The following is a 13,693-nucleotide window of genomic DNA, read 5'->3' as shown; positions in this document are numbered from 1 at the left end:
GAAAAGCTGTCCTGTATATGACCTCACTGGACTCTGCAGCTGCCCACTCAGTTCAGGACTACTTATGACCACCATGGGGCAGAGAAGACTGGGGCCCAGGGTAGATACCTTTTCCAAAGTGACACGGCTGGTGAGTAGCAAAGCTTCAGACACAACTCCCGACATTCCAGGTTCTGAGAGCTCCGTGGAATGGCACAACGGGATCCCAGTCAACCCGAGACCCTCAGGCCACAGCCCAGCTTTACGTCTGGCTCAGCCTTTGCACAGAAAAGACCCTGGAGGTACCTGGCCAGCCCTCCCTAGTGACAGTCACTCTCCCCTTGCAGCCGCATGGACGTGGACAGCTCAGGTGTGCAGCAGATGCAGCTCACTCCTCCCAGACACTGTTGGGAAGCAGCCATGCCTTGCGGGAATCTCTCCCGGCACAGCTGGGGCAGGCTGGTCACCACAGGCAGGAAGCCTCAGGCCTCGGTCCGCACCAGTGAGTGTGAGCAGCGCAGGTGAAGCAAGTCAGCACCAAGAGCCGTCGCCTGCACCCATTCCTCTCCAAACCTGTCTTCTGGGCCCACCAGGCCCCCTTCTGTGCTCCTTGGGGAGGCCAACAGTCTGCTCGTATCTGAAAGTGAATGAAACAAGAGTAAAGGTGGGTCCCTGAGGCCTCCTTATTTTTCCTCCATTCAACTTCTTCCAGTTTCCTCAGTCGCTCTGTCTGCTCTTGTTCCGCAGCAAGAGGCTACTTGGGGACCAGGTGGGCTAGTGGTCATGCAGGAATCAACCATTCTGCCTCCTCTGGCTGGACACTGTGGCCTGGGACTGACCCCGGGTTGTAGAATTTGAGCCCCAGAGGCTCGTCCTCTGTCTTCACATCCTGACAAGTGGCCATTTGGCCTGATCGCTGTTGAAACCCCCCAACACAATGCCTGTCCGTCTGTCAGAGGCCTGTGACACTCAAGAACCCACATCAACCAAACTGTTCAGAGGCCCTTCATCTTACAGTGTACAGATACACACGTTCACACCTAAAATCGCTGTTGCAGAAAACAACAGCCAACCAGATTTAGCAGGTGTCACCCTTTTGCCACAGGTGCACCAGCCCAATTTTCTCAATGAGTAAAGTATTATTTTAAAGCTAAGCTCCCCACCACACTCCTATTCCTCCCTCCCCAGGATTAGCCCCATCTGAGTCTGACGTGTACCCCTTCTCTGGATATTCCTCACTGTCACGGGGCAGTCATGTAGCCAGAACAAGCCTGTCATGCCGTCAGGTGTGTCTTGACAAGCTAGCAGAAAAGGCATCTTCCTGCCCACATCTGGGGCCTGTTCAGGCTCATCTCTTAGGAGGGCCCCAGCACCTCTCCTTGGTGTCTCATCCCCACAGTTGTGCAATGGTGGCTTTGGGAAAGGCAATGGGCAAGGTCCAGCCCAGGACCAGCCCCTATAGCAGGTTGATTCCCCTGACTCAGACCCTCTAAGCACAATCCTAAAACAGGCTGAAAGGGATGAATCCTGCCATTTGAAGAGGTACATAGAGGTGCAAAAATGGGAGGTCACTGTGTCAAGTTCACTCAGCTAAGCCTCTGCCTGGGCCATTTGCACTTCTGCGCCAGCAACTCAGAAACTTCTTATTCCTTGTCCTGCAGAAAGCAGGCTGTGAAGTCTGGCATCTTCTCTGCCCTGCCCTTGGCACAGAAGGTGGGCCAGCCATGCCCTGGAGCTCTGAGCTGTCTTTCCCACAGGGCCTCTGCACTGGCCAGCAGTCTCTGGTGCAGAGGACAAGGACTGTGAGAACCCATGCGAGCATTCTAGATGGGGTCCAAGCGCCCCCTGCCGGCTGACTGCTGAGCAGCCCAAGCCAAAGGTCCACACCTAAGATTTCTGGAGGATCCTACTCAGGAGAGCTAAGGGCTACATTTGGGGCACCCTCTCCCAGAAGTTCCTCCTTCTGCTCTATACAATCTCTAGGGAAATTACTATACTTCCTGTTAATGGAAAAATCATGCCCACCATGAACAAGACATTTCTTCCCTCCTATGTCTTCCCGGAACGTATGTACTCAGCTGCTGGTGACCCTGAGCAACAGTTGGGAGCCATTTCAGGTTGGGAGCAGGAAAGAAACATTATAAAAAATGTGTGTAGGCCAGTTCAGTGGCTCACGACTCTAATCCCAGCACTCTGGGAGGCCAAGGTGGGTGGATTGCCTGAGCTCACAGGTTCAAGATAAGCCTGAGCTAGAGTGAGACCCCATCTCTAAAAATAGCCCAGCATGTGGCAGACACCTGAAGTCCCAGCTACTCTGGAGGCTGAGACAAGAGAATTGCTTGAGCCCAAGAGTTTGAGGTTGCTCTGAGCAATGACTCCACAGCACTCTACCAAGGGCAACAAGTTTTTTTGAGACTGCCTCAAAAAAAAAAAAAATGTGTTTGGCTAGACGTGGTCACTCATGCCTGTAATCCTAGCACTCTGGGAGGTTTGAGATCAGCCTGAGCAAGAGCAAGACTCTGTCTCTACTAAGAGTAGAAAAACTAGCCAGGCATCATGGTGAGCACCTGCAGTCCAAGCTACTCAGGAGGCTGAATCAGGAGGATTGCCTGAACCCAGGAGTTTGAGGTTTTTGTGAGCTAGGCTGAACCATGACACTCTAGCCTGAGCAACAGAGTCAGACTCTATCTGAAAAAAAAAAAAAATTTATTATAGAGACTCCAGAGCAGAGGTTGTCTCTGTCCCTTGCAGTGTCTGTTATCAACCAAGGGAAGGGCAGAGTGGCTCTAACTGTAGCTCCTACAGGGCCCCTCGGTCCTGCCCAAGGACCCTCCCTGGGGACAGGCTGCCTCCCCAAGCTTGGGGACTTGCCTCCAGACCTTCTGACAGAATTCTTCCTCTCCCAGACAAGTGAGAGGACAGTGTCCAGCTAACAGCAGGCCCCCGGCACCAGGGGAGAGTCCCAAGCTCAGAACAAGGGCTCCAAGTAAGGGGATGGAGATGCATGAGGTGGGGACTCCCAGGGCCTGAGTCTTCACCCTGGGTCTGCCACTCACCTGCTAAGAACTTTTCAGAAAATCCCTTTCATTCTCACTCTCCAGGGCCTTCTGTCAGCCAGTGCAGACCCCCAAGTCAGCGAGAGCCCTTTACTTTGCTGTGGGGAGCCCTCAGGGCTCCAGTGAGATGTTGCTGGAAACCAAAATAGAGACACATGAAGTCCTGAGTGGGACGCCCCTCTGAGCGCCTCCAGCTCTGACCTACACGGACGCTGGGACTCAGGCCCCAGGCCCTGCCCAGCTGCCCCAGCCGTTCCTCTACTAACCCATCCTGCATCTGCATCTTCCCTGACCGCTCCCCGCTGACCCCCGCAGAATTGTCCCTACTCATACGGACTATAAGTGATTATCTTCAAACTCGGGGCAGAGAAGGAGCCCACCCATGGTGGGGGGGGCCTTCCTGGAGCTACAGGGAAGCCAGTCACCCCCGGCAGCAGCGTCATGTCACTTTGCGGGCCGTTCTGCGGTCACTATCTGGACTGGGGAAAGGGCTCGCGCGGGGAAACTGACTGTGGTGAACAGTGTGACCACGAGGGGGCAGCAGAGGCAAAGGCTTCGCCCGCACAGTTTGGCGCGGCGGCTCCCAGCCTAGGTGGCCCATTGCACTCAACCTGGAGCTTTAAACTCTACCGATGCCCAGTTCCAACCCCCATGAATTCGTACTTAACGACCCTGGGTGCGACTCTAACATCGGGCTTTTTGCAAGCTCCCAGAGGAACTTTAATTTAAAAATAGAGAAAGAGGGCGGGGCGCTTTGGCTCACATCTGTAATCCCAGCCCTTGGGAGGCTGCGGAGGGTGGATCGCCAGAGCTCACAGGTTCGAGACCAGCCTGAACCAGAGCGAGACCCCCCGGTCTCTAAAAAAATAGCTAGGCCTTGTGGTGGGCACCTGTAGTGGTCCCAGCTACTCAGGAGGCTGAGGCAAGAGAATCGCTTGAACCCAAGAGTTTGAGGTTGCTGTGAGCTATGACGCCACGCCACTCTACTAAGGGCCATAAAGTGAGACTCTGTCTCAAAAAATAATAAAAATAGAGAAAAAAGAGGATAAAGGGAGAGAGGAGCCTCTCAGCCCCTTCTACTCTTGGGCCAGCACTGAGGGCCACATGCAGGGCTGAGCCTTTGTTAACTCAAAGCAGGACTCAAGGACCACCAGCATGGAAAGTCACCTAGGAGTTTGTTAGAAATGCAGGATCTCAGGCCCCGGCCCAAACCCACTGACTCAGAATCTGCAATTTTCCAGATTCTCCAGGGGATTCATGCGCACATTAAAGTTTGGAAAACTTCTGGCCCTAGTTTCTAAGGCTTTCAGGGGACTCTGGTCCAATGTCACAACCACAGTTCATAGATGCAGAGAGTCAAGCCCAGAGGGAAGAGTCCAGTCCCTCAAGGTCACTGGCCACATAGTACATGGGATTGCTTAGACCTCAAGCCCTGACTCCAAGTCCAGTGCTCTTTCCCCTGCAGCACCCTGCTCCCCAACCCAGAGGTGGGCCTGGGCACAAGACGGCTATACATGGTGGCAGGAGTTTGGTGGGTGAAAAGTGGTCTTACTAATAAACAGAAGAAAATAAGCAGAAAGTAAAAGAAATAAACTCAGCACATAATTGCCCCTCTAAAGAGAAAACTCACAACTATCCCCTTTATGGGTTTAATTAGCATACCCCTGGTCTAACTTGTTACCTCTAAGATGTTTCTCCACATTGAGGAACCCTAACCAGACAGCAGGGGGTGCCTCCTCCGCTCCAATGCTCTGCCTCAGTTCTCACCAGCACCAGAGGCCAAGGACTCCAATAAGCTGAAGGATCAACTGTGACTGCTCGCTCCCGCTTGCTCCGCTGCTCCTGTTACCTGTCTGCTGAAGCAGAGGGGACAAAAAGGCACTCTTACCATTTAAAACACCAGCGCTTTCCCTCAACTGTCTGGCATTTTAACTCCTCTCTCTGTGTGCCACAGGCATTATCTCTCTCTCTCTCTCATAAACTGTGTATTTCTACCCCAATTGCTGTGTGAAAATTCTCTAACCTGCTGTGAGCACCTAGTAAGCTTCCACCCTAAGACCAGTAGAGTCTTGAAACTGCCCCAGACCTGTTAATAGATGGCCTGTGGGTATCTCGGGGATGGCTAAGATACTGTCCCTGCCTCGAGGAACTTCTGTCCTCATTACACAAGACAGACACAGGTGGCATCAGCCAAGCACAATGCTGACCTTGAGTCGTGCTGAACTATCTCTAAATCCAGAAAAATGGAGAATGAAGGAAAAGCCCAGGATGCACATGTCGCCTGGGAAGACACCCTGCAGTCTGGGCTGTGTGTGGGGTGGGGAGGTGGATTTCAGTGGCTGGTGGAGGAAAGGGGTTGCATTTCAGACCAAAAGATCAAGAAGCATGAAGGATACTGACATTCCTGTGGCAAAAAAAGTCCACGTGACCAGACCCTGAAAGTAGGCAGAGCACTTCTGCCCAGGTAGAGACAATCCAGACCTTGGGCTGGAGGCCACAGGGAGCCACAGAAAGTGTTGGAGCTGCAGAGGAGTCTGGGCCTCGGAAAGACCTCTGGTGTTGGCCCTGTTGTGTACTGGAGATGGAGGGAGTACTGCACAAGGAGGAAGAGGCTACAGGAACCCTCATACTCGGAGCTTACTGAGGACATAGCTCGAGACTTGCCTGTCTCAGAGTCACCAACATTTGCCAGAGCCTTAGTCGTTGGAAGGCGCACAGCGAATGACATCTCCTGGGAGACCAGCCTTTAACCCAAAAGCCTATTCAATACTGTCCAGAGCAGAACAGAAAATGTAAGTCATACTCTTGTGACCTTGAGCTTGTTAGATCGTAGAGTGACAATGACAAAGTTCCCCTATAAGGTTACAGTGAGACGTGTCTGTGACATCCCTGGTATCTGGGTACTCAGTGTCATGATGCCACCATTCTACTTCTTAAAGTCTTCTTGTCCCAAGGCTTCTGTGACTTTTCACTGTCTTCATAATTTCTGTAGCCCCTGGAGTGGCTCTTTTGATCTCTCCTGCTCCCTAATTAACAGTCGCATTTGTTTAGTGCTTTACATATGTTACTTGACATATATGAGTTCCTTTAATCCTACACTGATGCTTTTCAATTGGTTTGATTCACTCCTGGATTTAAAGGTGACAAAACTTAAGGACAGAGCTGACACATGAGGGTCACGGGGATTTGAATCAGCTCACTGGCTCAAGCGTCTCTGCCAATGGGACTCCTCCTCAGGGCCACCATGGGAGACTGCCCGAGACTCTGCCTTGGCCACTCCATAACACTCACACCACACTTTCTTCCTTCCTAATTTCTCCTCCAACAGTTATTGGGACAATCCTCAAATCTTGTTCTAAGCCTCCTCAACCTATTGAGGGAAACTTCTCCTCTGACCAACAGACACACAGGTCGCAAGGCCAGAGGGATAGAGCCATATGGATGTCTGTGTTCCCCTGAAACTCAACCAGCCCTGACTCCTAGCCCCCAGGCTCTAGCTGGGCAGCTTGACCCTAGTCCCCTGATTAGCCCACCACCATTGTTCTCTGCAGAGGTGGTTGGGGCCCTGCTGCCTTTGCACGTTGGACTAGGGGATCCTGAGGAGCAGGAATCTGTCCTCGGGAGTCTGTCCACAGACCCAAGCATGGGAAATACAGGACTTACCTCTTCCAACCAGGGTCCCCTCCCAGTTTGCCTCTTTGGATTCACAGTACTGTCCTCCTTCCCTCAACAGTCCCTCTCCAACAGCCACCTAATCCCAACGGTCCTCTCTGCTCAAAGCCATTTCACAACTGCCAATCAGATTGTCCACTTCCCCAACATTCCAACAGACCAACGGTCAAGTCAACCCCCTAACTGAACTCACCCACATTCTGCCCCATCAGAATTACTAGTGCCCAGTATGTGTGGAATGGACTGGAAATCCCAGCCCCCCAAGTAGCTGGGACTAAAGGTATACACCACCTCAACAGGCTAGTTTTTCTATTTTTAGTAGAGACTGGGCCTCACTCTTGCTCAGCCTGGTCTCAAACTCCCGAGCTCAAGGGATCCTCCCACCTTGGCCTCTCAGAGTACCAGGATTATAGGCGGGAGTCACTGAGCCCAGCATAAAGTTTTTCACTATAAAGCATTTCAGACATACACCAAAGAAGGAATAGTAAGATGCACCCCTGTTACTCACTACCCAACATCAACAATTACCAATATATAGTACCACTTGCTTCGTTTATACTTCCCCACCTGATATCTCTCACTGGTTATTTTTAAAATAGCTCCATTTTGATATAACAATACAATAGAAGATTATTTGTCCATGGGATGAAGGATAAGGCAAACACTGAAAGCTGTTTGCTGAGTATTACATGATTGCATTTCTGTCAAATGCTCATAAAAGACAAATCTACAGAGACAGAAAGTAGATAGGTGGCTGCCTGGGGCTTGGGATGGGAGGTGGGTAATGAGGAGTTACTGCCGATTGCAATGGGGTTTCTTTGGGGGTAATGAAAATAGTCTAAAATTGACGGTAGTAGCATTGCACAACCCCAAATACACTAAAAATCGTTGGATGAAACATGCTGGGAGATAAACTGTATATGTGAATTAGGTCTCAATAAGCTTTTTTTTTTGAGACAGAGTCTCATTTTGTTGCCCTCTGTAGAGTGCTATGGCGTCATAGCTCACAGCAACCTCAGACTGTTGGGCTCAAGTGATCCTCTTGCCCCAGCCTCCTGAGTAGCTGGGACTATAGACACGCTGGCACTACACCCAGCGAATTTTTTCTGTTTTTAGTAGAGGCGGGGTCTTTCTCTTGCTCAGGCTGAGTCTCAGTCTTGCTCAGTCTCAAACTCCTGAGCTCAACGAATCCGCCCACCTCAGCCTCCCAGAGTGCTAGGATTACAGGCCTGAGCCACGATGCCCAGCCTTCAGTAAGCTCTCTTAAAAGCAGGAGGCCCACGGGAAGAACGAACATGAAGTATGAATTAGTGAAAAAGAAAAATGCCCCAAATGGAAACCTGAGGAACTTTGGGACTGTCTCTGTAGGCTCTGCACTGACACTTTCTGCACACCATCCCGGGGTCTCCGTGACACAGGTCCCAGTCCCCAAATACCTGATGAAGACACTCCAGCTCAGCAGGGCTGTAAAACCAGCCATTCTTGCTCCCAAACAACTTTATCCAAGATTACATCTTCCTGTGGAAACGCACTACTGCCAAGGTTAAAGGAAACCCAGTCTTTTTCTCAGCTTATAGTCTTGCTGTTGGGAATCTGCAGTATGCTTTTGACATGCTTAGAAATTATTTGCATGAGATGTGTTTTAAGGACAGTAATAATAATGCCTACCTATGGGTAACCAGGCACTTACTATGTCCCAGGCCCTGCCCACAGCTCTTTATGCGCATCACCCCATTGAGCCTTATGAAATCAGTGCTGTTATTATCCCCACCTGGCAGACAAGGCCATGGAGACGCAGGGGTGCCAAATTCTGCAGCCTGCACAGTCTGTAAGGAATGGATCAGCAGGTTTTGAATGCACAACCACACTGCCTCGACACCAAGAAATCTCTAAGAATAAACAACAGACTGAAACTATGTGAGAGCAAGTCAGGCAGCCTGTGTCAAGCCCCTCCTACAGGGAGGAGTAACAGGTGTTCTCAGCCGGCTCCTCAATAACAACATTTAACACAAGGAGACAATTAACTGGGGCCTTGAAAAAAACACCCTGACCCTAAGATCTTATTCCCATTGAAGAATAAAGGCAACCTGCCCACCAAGGCTTTCAATCGTGCAAGAGCACAGCCATTATTGTTCCTCTTCTGCTGAGATTCGAGGAGTGGAAACTGGGGGAAAGGTATGCTTCGAGCTGTGGCAGATCTACAGACAAATCCAATTCTTCGGGCTTCCCTTCTGCAGAAAGGAAACTTTTCTGGACTGTTATCTTCCTTCCTTACATGCCCCTGATACCAGCAGCCCCCATCTTGGCAGCCTCCAATCATAGAGTGCTCCCACTACTCCATAACCATGGGTCCCACCCATTGAGGCCCAGGGACCCTGGAGAAGTTCATTCCCCAAGATCCACTTCACTGCTCAGAGGAGAAATGCAGAGTGCCAGAGCAGGGGTACAGCCAGAGAGGAGCCACAGCAAATGAGGGCCCTACTGTCCCGTGTCTGGGGATGCTGCAGTAACCTCAGCCTTTGCCTCTTGCCCCTGGAAGGAGACTGCAACTTGCACAGAGAAAGGCCAGGGACATGGGATTCCTCCCAAGACTCTTCCCCTGTGGCCAGTCCCCCTCGGGTCATGGACAGACACTCTTCAGTGGAAGAGAGTGCCCAGAACAGAGCCTCACCAGTGTCCTCTTTACCAGTCTAAGAGGCTGCTCCATGACACCCCCTTTGCAGACTCTAGAACCTGGGCTTCAGATAAAAGGGGGGAGCAATTTTCCTCCCTGACCCAGAGACTGATCCCCAGAAAGAACTGACTTCTCAAAATGTATGGGAAGGAATGGGTGACATTCAAAATACACTGTCAATTTTTGAACCAAAGATCAAAAGTTCAAGGACATTCTTGGAAGCCATCAGGACACAAAACAGGAATCAGACTAAGGAAGTGCCCGCTCTTGAACAAATCAAATTAGAGTAGGGAATATGTTTGTTAATTTGGAGCAAGAGAAAATAGAGATGATGTGAAATATTAGTAATACAAGACTTTATATAAGATTTAATAACGCTTTCCAAGGTAAGATGAGATTTGAAGAACTTTAACGTAAAAGAGAGACCCACAGATTTGACCTCCACTGAACTCAGTGACTTGATCCAATGCTATGAGCAATCTCAGAGAGTCCTCGGAGTCCTTCGTGGCAAAACACAAGAAAATGCACTTCTGGAAGATTACGTTATGTCATGAGAGGTGCCAGCAGCCTAACAGAATGATTAAGTTGCAGTTTCTGACAAGTCAGGTGGCAGATGACTTTGACCGAGTCTTTATTAACCATTGTGGGAGAATGCACATGATACTTCCAGACAAAACGCAGACAGGTTCTGTCAGACAGATGGCCCCCGAAAGAACAAGAAAAGCAGCTGAAAGAAAGTGAACACTCTTCTGAAAAAATACATGTGAATCAGCACAGGCAGCCCATGAAGACCATTAGCAGAAAATTGCAGCTCTGCAGAAAAACATGGTCTGGGAAGAGAGAAAAATGAATGAGCAAGCTGGAGAGAGGCAGGCACTGGGGGAGAGGATCGGTGAGGTGGGGATGGCAGAGCCACTGCCATGTCCAGAGAACATTTGCTTGGTGGTGCCAATGTCCTCCTGGGGGATCCAGGTAGGCACCCGCAGCATCTGAATGAAGACTATCAGCAAACACGATGTCTTCGAAGTCAGTTCACTTAGCAGGGAAAAGACTAGAAAGCAAAGTAGCAAAATCTTTCCCCAAAAAGAAAATAACCCAAACCCCCTAGACCTGGATAAAAAATTAGAAAAACGAGAAAGGCCTTGTAAAATTCAGAGCTACATTCTAAGCAAGAACACGCACAAACCCCCTTCCGGGGCACAGGATGTTGAAAGAGCTCTTGCCACAGAGAAAGTGGGTGCTGCCATCTTAGACAGATTTTAGGACAAACACACCAAGAGAGAGACTCTGCAGCAAACCATGTCCCTCGGACAACTCTGAGACATGGCCGTCACCAGAGACTTCCTGCAAGACACCCTCAGCCACCTCAGCCACCAGAGTCCTTCCGGCCCAACCCCCAGACTAGGTCACATCTTCCTCCCACCACCAACACCTGCCTCCCTGTGGGGTCTTCCTCTTCCTGCTGGAGGGGCCTGGTCTAGACTGGAAGCCTCCATGTCAGTTCTTAGGGGTCACCTGAGCCTCAGGGCAGTGTATGCCCCCAACCTGGGTCCCCCCAATAGAGGCCAGAAATCCTCTCTTCTAAGGAGTCGGCTGCCACAGGGCACCTGTCGTTTCTACAGTCTCCATGATCACAACAAGACAAAGATGCCCACCTTGCTGGAAAGACCACCACCCCACTGGGAGGACTTCCCCCACCTCCCCTCCTTCCACTGACAGTTCCCCTTAAACCTTGAGAAAACACAGTCTGTGCTTTCCTTAAATAAGAACTTGCTGTCACCCAAGACAGTACATGCAGACAACAATCTGAGGTTGGGGTTTAAACAACCTGCTTTGTACCCTCTAAAAACTACCTCAAAACTGCTTCCTCCTATGGAAGGAGCTGCTTCTTAGTTTAGCTCCTAAAGCTCCTTAAGAAATCGATGATGGCTCTCCATGTGGACTGTGCTCCTACATTTGAACCTCCAGACTGTAAGTAAGAGGTGTGCTGAGCACCAACCCTGCAAAGTGACACGGTACAAGAAGGGCAGAGATTCCAAGTCCAGGGAAATTGGCATTATGAAAGGAAGCATCTTATGCAGCTTTATGACCACAAAATCTTCAAAACAAAATAAGAAAGAAATGAATGATAAATTTTAAACTGTAAATAAATCCTTTCATATGGATGAATAACAAGCTTTGCTCAGTTACCCTGATGTGAACTGGAGGGACATAACAGGTGACACTGGGATTGGGCAGCTCTGCAGGCTTCTCCCACTTCCCAGCAGGGCCCTTGACACCAGGCCCACTTCCCAGTGGCCCCTCAACACCAGGCAGTGGAGGGAGGGAGCTCTGCTGGGCCAGGAGGGGTGCTCTGGCTCAGAGTGGCCACAACAGCCAGGGGTCAGTGACAGCTGCTGCTGCCCTCCTGCTAGGCATAATCCCTGCACTCTAGAATAATAGCTCCCACCAGCATCCCAGTGAGAGGATGGATACAGGTATGATCACTGTTTTTTGGAAACACAGAGGTTAAGACAATTTGTCAAAGGTTACACAGCTAATCATGGCAGCTGTGGGGATGAAGAGAGGCATCTCACTCCTGTGACTACGGACAGTCATTTCCAGGACACTGGCAAAAATGATGGGACTAGGTCTCCACTCTCCAGGTCACATGGGCCAGCCAAAGGAGAATTTGTGGGACGCTGGAGTCCTGGAACAGGCTGGAAGAGACTGACCCTGCCACTTCATAGAGGAGAAACAGACAGAGAGGGAAGGCAAGTTCTCAAGATCACCTGGCCAGTGAGTGTCACAGCTGAGTCCAGGTCTCCCAGGCAGGGCCTTTGGCACCCGCTGCCCTGCATCTGGGTGTTAGAGGTTATGAAAGGCTGTCCCCTGGAGGAAGGGCTGGAAACTGCTCGTGACCCTGTCCTAGCCCCTGGCCATCTTCACCCAGCCCAGAAGGGCAGCAGCGCAGGGTGCTCAGGGGGTGGAGCCAGAGCTTCCCCTCCTGGTCCTCTGAGCCAGCGCTGTGTGATGCACCCAGGGGTGGCTCAGATCCTGTCCCTGGATCCGAGGTCCCCGTCTAATGGAAAAGACACACGAGCAAGGACTGAGAATCACCTCAAAGCCCAGGACAGTCAGTCACCATAGGAGATCAGAAGAGGAGGAATCAGGGCACCCAGCGGTACAAGAGATAACGTGAAACCCGTTCAAAACCCAGAAAAGAAGAGCAAGTGTGTTGCGGGATGTGTGCGAAGGGGACCAGTCCTACCAGGGATTAAAATTCGTTATCACTCTGGCAAAAACAAAAATGCCACAGGGCTTGGAGAATGAATAAGCTGGCGAGTCCAAAGTGCCAGTTTGCGGCCTCAGCTGCAGCAGCTTCCCTGAAGGCGAGAGGAGGAAACGCCTTCCAGACCGTCAGGTGTCCAGTGCAGCCCCGGTCCACGCACCCACCCATCCCGGCCGCCTCTGTCCCTGCTGCTTTTCTCAAAACAAAAAATTGTAAAATCTTGCTCAGAGGAAATAGTGCGACTCCTCCGCCCTTGGAAATGAACGCCCGGTGTGTAACGAGGACGCAAAATTATCTGAAAGAGACAAGGGAAAAACAAAAACACGTAGTGCAATCAACAAATCAATTGGCAACCAAGGTAACCTTAATTTCCTCCCTCCATTTCCCTACTGAATTCACGTCCGAGCGTCTCCCAGATCTTCCTGCCCTTCCTCCGCCGCACCCTGTCCCCAGCCCCCGCCGAGCTCCCCTCGGCCCCTCCCTCCTGTCCCCACCCGCCTGCCCAGGCCCCTCCTCACGCGGTGCTCGCCGATCGCCCCGATGTCCACTTCGTACTCATTATTTGTCAGCAATGTCAGCGCGTCCCGGGCGCTCAAGTGGCCGTGGCGGTCAGGACTGACCACCCCCTGGGGTCACTGCCCGCCCCTGCCCCCTCTGCGCTCCGCCCTCGCCGCCCCTGAGCCCCTGACCCGCCGCGTGGCAGTTCCGCTGCGCACCTGCCGGGTCCCGCCTCCGAGCCTTGGCACCTGCCGGGGCCCCCAGGAGGTCCCCACCCGGCCAGGGTCTCAGAACCCCGCCTCCGCCGGGACTCGCCGCGGCTCGGTCCCGGGTCCCCCAAGGCTGTGGGTTCCTTCCCCGCGCGGGACACGTTCCCGCGGCCCAGGCCGCTGGGCTCCCGCCATAGCAACCCCTGTCCCCGGCGTCCGCACCGGCCCGCGGAGCCGCCGGGTCTCTGCCGGGAGAGGGCGACGCAGCGGAGGCGGTTTGGCGGGCAGAGAGGGCTGCGGCATTTGCTCTTTAGATGTGGAGAAGAGACAGAAG

General features: G+C 51.8%; 1 long non-coding RNA gene across 1 annotated transcript; it reads right to left on the bottom strand.

The window, feature by feature from the left end:
* Window positions 1-479: 479 nt before the first annotated feature.
* On the bottom strand, window positions 480-13,503 carry LOC128596936 (uncharacterized). Its single transcript, XR_008383177.1, has 4 exons — window positions 13,399-13,503; window positions 4,717-4,888; window positions 3,036-3,168; window positions 480-616 (listed from the first exon to the last, which is right to left on the bottom strand). It is a non-coding gene; the product is annotated as an uncharacterized LOC128596936 (long non-coding RNA).
* Window positions 13,504-13,693: the final 190 nt, after the last annotated feature.

This window comes from Nycticebus coucang, chromosome 2, assembly GCF_027406575.1.
Source record: "Nycticebus coucang isolate mNycCou1 chromosome 2, mNycCou1.pri, whole genome shotgun sequence".
Lineage (NCBI taxonomy): Eukaryota > Metazoa > Chordata > Mammalia > Primates > Lorisidae > Nycticebus > Nycticebus coucang.
Note: the sequence above shows the minus strand (reverse complement) of the source record. Positions and strands in the feature narration are given on the sequence as shown.